The sequence below is a fragment of the Morone saxatilis genome, unplaced genomic scaffold, assembly GCF_004916995.1.
Source record: "Morone saxatilis isolate NCDOM2014 unplaced genomic scaffold, NCSU_SB_2.0 Contig20, whole genome shotgun sequence".
NCBI classification, from domain to species: Eukaryota; Metazoa; Chordata; class Actinopteri; family Moronidae; genus Morone; species Morone saxatilis.
The window spans coordinates 11,447,505-11,455,894 of NW_023339763.1; positions in this window are offsets into that span (position 1 = coordinate 11,447,505).

Here is an 8,390-nt window from a genome sequence, read left to right on the forward strand (position 1 = left end):
ATTCCAACAGAAATCAATAAATCAAATGCTCGTAAAAAAAAAGAAGAAAGAAAACGAAATCTGATATCTGTAGCAGTCACAGACCTGTAATAGGCCCATTCAGACCAAATGAAACGATCGGCTGGCCCACCTGCCTGCCTACCTGCCTTCCTCCGTGCACTCTAACCCTGCATTCATTGATTGCGCATGACCAGAGTCGCCGCCATGCAGGCAGATATTGCTAAAGCTACCGAGCTAGTTGCACAAGAATGGCAGCGAAAGAGCAGTGACATTTGTAGTTCCACCTTTATGTATGACAGTGTGCACTACTAAACAAAGCAGGAAAAGAAACACACAAGTAATGAAGGTAGGATACTTTCAAAATCTAGCCATATCTTGCTAGTTTCTCCAATGTTTCTACCTACCCTAGCTTTAAGAGAGAGACTGCCGATCATGAAAAGAAAGATGGACTCCTCAAGTTTGACAAGAAGGTGAAGAAGTTCCCACAAAGTGAAACGTCACTTTCAGTGCTATGATGGCGGGACAAATTGCCATTTTTACAGGTCAGTCTGTCTGACTCCCACTCAGGTGTGGTTCATGTGCAGTACTCCCATTTAGAGAACAGCGCAACACACACACATGCACACACTCACACACACACTCTCACACACAGCAACTAATTCCACTTCAAGTAGGACATTTACAACATTGCCTCCTGTCATTAGTGATGGATAATAGGTGATGAGGAGGGGGGAATTCAGCGGCTACACATCTAATAATAACGGCGCGCAAAGTCAGAAAGCTGAGAGATGCGTGGAGTGATGCAGGAGGAGCAGAGTGAGATGAAATGAAAGGGGGCAGAGGGGGGGATTAGCTACAGCTATTAGCAGCTTCTAAAGTAATCACACTCATTAGTTGCTATCAGATTGGGTTAGATGGTTATAAAACAAAAGAGAGAGAGAAGAGCGAGCGACAGAGACGCATGGAGCATATTCCTACCTACTTTGTCTTTCACTGTTAATACCAGTGATACAAACCAAGTGTTGGAAGAGGTATTCAGTAAAAGTAAAGATCCCACACTGTAAAAGTGCTGTAAAAATACATGGTACAAATGCAAATAAACTTCTTCTTAGCAATGTTGCCAGGTTCTCAGATTTCAGCAATTAAGTTGTTCCAATGTTATTCTTGCAGGTAGGAAAAACAATGAAAATAAGATCCACATTTTTATAAACTGTAATTAGTAAAAGGTACTTTAAAGCTTCTGGTTGAACCAAGGGAGACTGCCGCAGTTACTGTAAAATTATTAATAAACAATGTAGTTGTTAATTATGCATTACTGTAAAACATGTTAAAATCGAATCATACCAGTAACCTCAGTAACCCAACAGGCTCTCTAACAAGTACTGCCCCCCGTTGTTTCAGAAGCTACTGATATTACCTCTGAATCTAAATCTTTTATGAGTCATTTTATATTTTTTATTTTCTTATCATTTTTGCCAGACTGGGAAAAAGACTGGCCATAAAGTCTTAATGTTCCTGCTGACTGATTTACTCCCAAATGTTGAAACATGCATGTGCAAGATGAAGCTTAGCTTTCAATTTTCCATCAGATGTTGTGCTGATTCAGTTTGGAAATCAGTGAGAAGCCTTGATATATTTTATTCATTTGAGGAGAGGAGATAGATTGTCAGTGACATTATTTATATCGTGTCTGGTTCCTGTGGTGAGAGGAATGTTTTCTAAAGCATCTTGGGTCTAGAAAACAGTAATATTCACCGTATTGTTCACTCGTATTTTCTGTATTGAAATTCTGGTTATGAGTGAGAGTCCTGAGCTGCTGTTGCAGGAAAGTTTGGAGTGGCCATGCATTATATGACTGCATACAATAGAGATGTTGCTGACTTGGTTTTCATGAATAATTTTCACTTTATCCAACAGTGCAGAAACGTATTGAGACAGGGTGAGTCTGGCAGAGAGGAAAAGAAAGAAGAGACAGAAGTAAATTATAGCTACATAGAGGAAATATGAGCTTTCAGCTACAAAATTAAGCCTCTCTTGTAATTGTTGATAGGATATACATTTCTTTTTTCACATTGTAACTCACCTGCCTTGGCTTGCAATCACACTGATGAATTAGCTGACCTAGCTGTCTTGGTTTGGCTACAAAGTAAGTGTTAATATTGATGAGCTGCCTGAATTCATGAAAGATGTGGAAGCTGGCCAATGTTGTCAGTGATTATCATTAATTAGTACAATCACATTTTATCAGAAGTGGCGGCGTGCAGTAGGCTGTAGTGATATGTGTGTTTACAACTATCTTTAGACTGACTCTGCAGCTCCCCTCAGCCCTATGAAGTTAGTGTCTTGCAGCTCATTCTTTTGCTTTTTACAGCGTGCAACTTTACAGTTTTGGTTCATCCTCATCACTTATATTAACCTCATTTTCAGCTGGAGGAGCAAGATGGTTTTAGCAAAAAAGCTCTAAAAACTCTAAAAATCTCTAAAAATGCATAGCATATGTTGTTCTGTGCCTGGCGAGTGTATAAATAGACAATGTTAACACATTTGCCATAACACCCCTTTATTAGGTGGAAAAATTATGTCAATGTTGTGTTCACACCTTGCTGCTGGGCCCTAAGTGGCTGAAAAAAAGACAATTAATGTATTAGGGATGGAATAATGTCAGTAAATAACATTTAATTGCCACATATTTAGTATTTATCACATTGTGATATTTTAGCATTTTAATGTTACATCATAGCCTATGGTTATAATCGTTTCTGTCAGTTGCAGCAGTTTAGAGTACAGTACTGTGTTTCCTTATGTTCTAATCTCTAACACCAGCAGTAAGGATGGTAGTTACCAGAGGTCTCCGGCAGCGGGAGCGTAACGCAATCAGTGGATGGACATTCTTTCTTTTTATGCTGTTTACATTCGTCTTAATTAGTCTTTACACTGTGCCAACAATCACCAACTCTGGTGTCTAACCATCTAACAGAGTTAGATGTGAAAATATTCTGGCTCTACAAGCTGTCGTGCCTCTCCAATGCCCCCCGACCTCCCTTGCTCCTCTTCTTCATGGCTCTCTTCTCCTGGACTGTCCCGGGCTGTCCCTGCTGTGTCCCCAAAGTTAGAGTCTTGTTTGGAGCCTCTGCTAAACACTTTGTAGCTGTATTCCCTGTCGACTAGTCAAACTAAACCCTTAATTCACAGCAGTTAGATGTGAAAATACACTGGCTCCACAGCTGTTTTTACTCTCACTTATTCTGTCACTGAGCAACTCTCATTCTTCATAGACATTTTTATTATTAAAATCATAGATTCATCATTAGCTAAATAAAATGGCACTGCTGGAGGTTTTAACCGCTACCCTCCACCATTTCTTGGTTTCTGCTTTTGGTATCTATCTGAATTCACAGTGCACTCTGGACAGAAAACACAGTGTTGATTACATTAAATGTGATACAGATCTGATTCTGGTGCCACTGGGTCAATACAACTGACAAAAGAGAAGGATAAAGACAGCTTGTTTTAGCTCACTCAGCACTCCTCTCTATTCCTCCATACACCTAATTAATCCTGATATGTAGGCTCCACACTTCTCTCACCACTGTACTTCTCACTGCCACTCTCTCTTGCTTCAACCCTATTTAATATCATCCCTTCACTTATCAATTCATCACCAGAAATGTGTCTTTCGCCTAAAATACTACCACAAATGGCTCTCTATTTCTCCTATTCGCAGGTCTCAATGTTCACTCAGCAGTGTCTCTAATACACAAACTTAAAGTGGATTTATTTTATACATGATATTAATGTCCTTATACCGACATGGATCAGAGTGACAGGCAGAAATACTGTGCTCTTAGTAGCCAAAGATATAATAGATCAAGTTCAATGAAATGGCTGGGACATTTTAGGAAACACACTTAATTGGGAGTTAGAGGAAAAGATCAATATCACTCTCATATCTGTCTGTTATCTGTGAAACTACAACCACGACATTGTTAGCTTAGCTTAGCATAAATATTGGAAGCAGGCATACAACTGCTAGCCTATCTCTGTCTGAAGATAAGAAATAGTCCAGCACACAACCTCCCCCCGTAAAACCACAAGTTGTTATTTTTACACTTTGCAATTAATACAACTTAAACACAGTAGTTAAAGTGTTGATTAGTGCATTTTACAGATGCTAGTAGGCATATTTAGCAGACCTAGCTGTTTTCCCATCTCCAGTCTTTATGCTAAGCTAATTGACCCCTGGCTGTAGCTTCGTATTTAATGTAAAGACTTGAGAGTGGTATCAATCTTCTTATCTAATCTCAGCAAGAAAGCAAAAGAGCGCATTTCCAAAAAATGGCAAACTGTTCTTTTAAAGGTTTAAAGGTGTGTAACATTTAGGAGGATCTATTGACAAAAATGGTATATATTATGCAGAACAATGTTTTCATCAGTGTATAATCACCACAAAGTAAGGAAAGTTATGTTTCTGTTACCTTAGAATGAGCTGTTTTTATCTAAACATGCTTCCAGAAAGATGTGTTGAACCACAATATTTCTACAATAGCCCAGAATGGACAAACCAAACACGATTCATTGCATTTTTCGTAGGTTTCGCAGACACTGTAGTTTCTCCTTCGTGCTTGGAAGGTCAAGCTGCAACTACACCGCTAGATGCCACTAAATCCTACACAATGGACCTTTAACAACTGAAGAGAAAATTGTATTTATGTTTCAGATCTCGCTCATCAACAGCTCCACGTTAGCTTGTGTATCACTATCTGATCTCTAATGATTTGCTAATAAAATCTCAAATAACCCCACTAAACAAAAACAAGGATCAAAGCTGGAACAAAGCACTGCTTAATACACTAAAAAAGAGCAGGGGAGATTTTAACAGCTTATGGCAGTTTACAATTTTCAAGGTAATATGTAAATTTGATTTACTAGTTTTTGTACCAAATATGTTTGATGCACAACCAAAACATTTTGGGAATACATTTTTGTTTCAATATTCTCTTTATAAAAAGCCTGTACATGACTGTTTATTAAAAGCAGAAGTTCACAAGTTCATCAGGTTCTTCAGCTAAAACTAAACTTAAAAACTAGATTTAAAAAATCTTAACGAAATAACAAAAGAACGTGCAATGAAAACAAAGAGGTTACTAGGGATGTTATGTGTTTTGTTTGGTATTGTTGGCTTATAATTTCCCTGTGGTATTAAATTAAACATTATTTATATATCTCTGCATTTGAATTATTCATGAAACTTATTATTGCTAAAATGTTTGAGTGAAGACTATTATCTTATTATGTAGGAAGTTTGAAAACGACATTTGAAAACGCTAAATGTTAAGGATGAGATGCGCTATTAAAAACAATTTGTGAGGCGACAGTGCTGCATTCGGGAAATATTAAGTACTTGCAGAGGAGTACAGGGTGGGGGAGGCTAATTACTGAAGGGAGATGGGAGTTATGTGAGTTATAGTTGTTTGCTCTGGTCTGTGATATTTTGCTGTTTATGAGCAGAATAAATGTGTGGAGCAGTGAGGGGCCGAATGGTCGCTTGGCAAAGAATGTGCTGCACTCTGTGGTGGGTGATGTACTCAGCTTGCAAATGTTTTCTTGCAGTTTTCATATCAGTAAGATAATTGCACCGTCCGACAGTCCTTTTTCAGCTTCCTCTTTAATGGTGACACAGTGGCCCTCAAGCAGTGTTTTTACCAAGTCAACACATAAAAGAAGGAAGGGTAGTGATATTACAAATAAAACTCAAAATGAGTCTGCATTAGCTTGCCACAACACACAAGAACAATTTTCAAACATGGACCCATGTTTGTGCAGATAAGATATAATAATTTTAATAAAAGAAGACTTTTAATACTAGTGGCCATTTTCAGAAGCGTGACGTAACAAACTACAAATACAGCCAGTAGAAATGTCCTTCAGAGACACCAAGAGAGAACTTTTTTTTATACTTTGAGTACATTTCAGTCCCTCTACCTTTTCACTTTTACTTGAGTAAACAACTTGAATCAGTACTTCCAGTTTTACTGGAGTCTTGTTTCTTAACTTTATTTTATCTCTGTTTTTGGTCACCACCAACTGCTGAGGGTAATCGCTCTTTAGCTACTGAATTCTCCACCAGGTTCACCAGCTCGTCGCTAACTGACAGTCTGCTGTTTGCAGTGGATTTTAAGAGATTTCTAAACTAAAACAGCTGCCAACTCTACAATACCATAGTCATTTTTCATACTATAGTCACTTTCTTTTGCTTGCACTACCTGTATAGTCCTCACATACATATATATACATAAATATTTTCTTACATTTTACACTTTAGCCTTAGACCTGTTCATAGCCCTGTGAAATCATTTCTGTATAATATATTTTTTTGTCTGGTGTAATTAATTATTTATGTCTTCAATATGCCACTACCTCCTTCTGTAACCTGTGCAACAATATTATAATTTAACTTTAAATCACATCTGTATAAACATACTGAATATAGTTTGTACATACAACCCAAACTGTATTGTTTTATTTATTGCGTATTTTCTTTTTTTTCCACTATCTGCTGTGTTACACATCTTGAGCTGCTGTAACAAGAGAATTTACCCAGTGTGGGATCACTCAAGTGTATCTCATCTTATATTATTGTATCTATAAGGGTGAGCGTGAAAACTACTCACTATAAAACTCTGTACAGCTGAGGGGGAGCTGCAGATTCAGGTAACAATTATGTGGGTTCATCACTACAAGCGACCCCTTTAACATTACACAATATCATTTGATACATAATTATAAAAATATTAATCACACTTGCTTTAGTTAAAGAAATAATAATTGATGTTTATTACCCTTTAAGATCTAGGTTTACAATGTGCATTTATCTTCTACAACCACATTAATCACGTGGATGTTTCAGGAGCATGCTTGTCTGTACGTGCACACCTCAAGGTGAAGGCCAACGGGCTCTCCCACAGGGGCCAACAGATGCATACTGCTGAAAAGCTCCACAGTAAACACACATCTTTGTCTTCCTCTCTCCCTCTCACACTCTCTCTCTCTGTATCTCATTTCCCCAAACCCTGTAAAACAAGATAGACAGTGATAAAATACAACCGGGAGAGAAAGATAAACGATAGGACAAGTGAAAGATATGGATTGGGGAGATAAAATAACTCCTTCATTTGGGTTGAGTCTCACAGGAATAAATGCAGTGTGTGGGCAGGAACTGCTGACAGTTTACAATCTAACTTATAGTAACTGCTTTATATAATCTATTGAACATTTCCATTTGCAGCTATGACATTGTTCCTACCTGAAAATCCCGCTGAGCAGTCGATTGACCGCAGAGGACAAAGTTCCATTGTGAGCTCTCTTGGTGGTCTTTTAATATTGTCTGACCACCCTTTCTTTTTCAGTTTGATGAAAGTGCTCTGTTTTCATTTCCCCTCCTTGGAGTGAGTCACTTTGTGAGGCAAAGTGACTCACTGCCTTTATGTGATTTTTGGAATTATTGGTTTTATAATGTAACAGGAATTGTGGTGTTTACGCTCATCAATACGAAGGGAACAAGGAAAGACTTGCTGGAATACAAAGAAATAAAGAGTTTGTATGAAGTAAGAGCAGCTACAGGAACTGAGGTGTAATTGAAGAACATACTCAGGCTGGAGTCCATAGTGAGGACACAGTGAAATGTAGGAGAACGCAACTACAAATTTGCTGTGGTTAACAACATAGTGGTCGATAAGCCTCATCATGTTACCCTTCAGAAGCAAAAAGAAGAGATGGGAGATGGGCTGCATGAGGTTGAGTGTTGGATTTTTCGTGTATGTGTGTGTGGTTGAGCACTGCTGCAAATGAAGGCGGTGGAAAAGAAGTACAAGTCTATGAAGAGGGAGTAGGGAGTGGACCTTTCAGCTGAAAAGGTCGTTCAAATAGCTCCAATTTTCAGGCTAATCAGAGAGGGATGGGGTAGACACTAATCGGCTGGTCAGAAGGGCATGAAAGGTCACTAAAAGGTTATAGAGGTCACAGCAGCCCGGCACAGATCACCTGTCCATCATCTCTGCGAATGACCTATCCTTGCAAGGTGAGTAAGGGAGCGAGACAGAGAGGAGTTATTAATGTCTCGGTGTTGCATACATTTTGCTTATGTGAGACTAACACAGCATTTACTGAAAATAGGCACAGCTCATCTGGTCAAAAAAGAAATTAGCCTCACAAGAGCAGATAACAAGAAGGGAAGCAGGTAATTTATAGCAGCGATGCAGGGATGCTGGAAAGACACATGGGAGGACAAAGGAAAAAATGCAGAACACAGTTTGGACTCAGATAACATGCTGTAAAAAAATGACTGAGCAGAGTACATAATCACACATGAACTAATATATATATATATATAT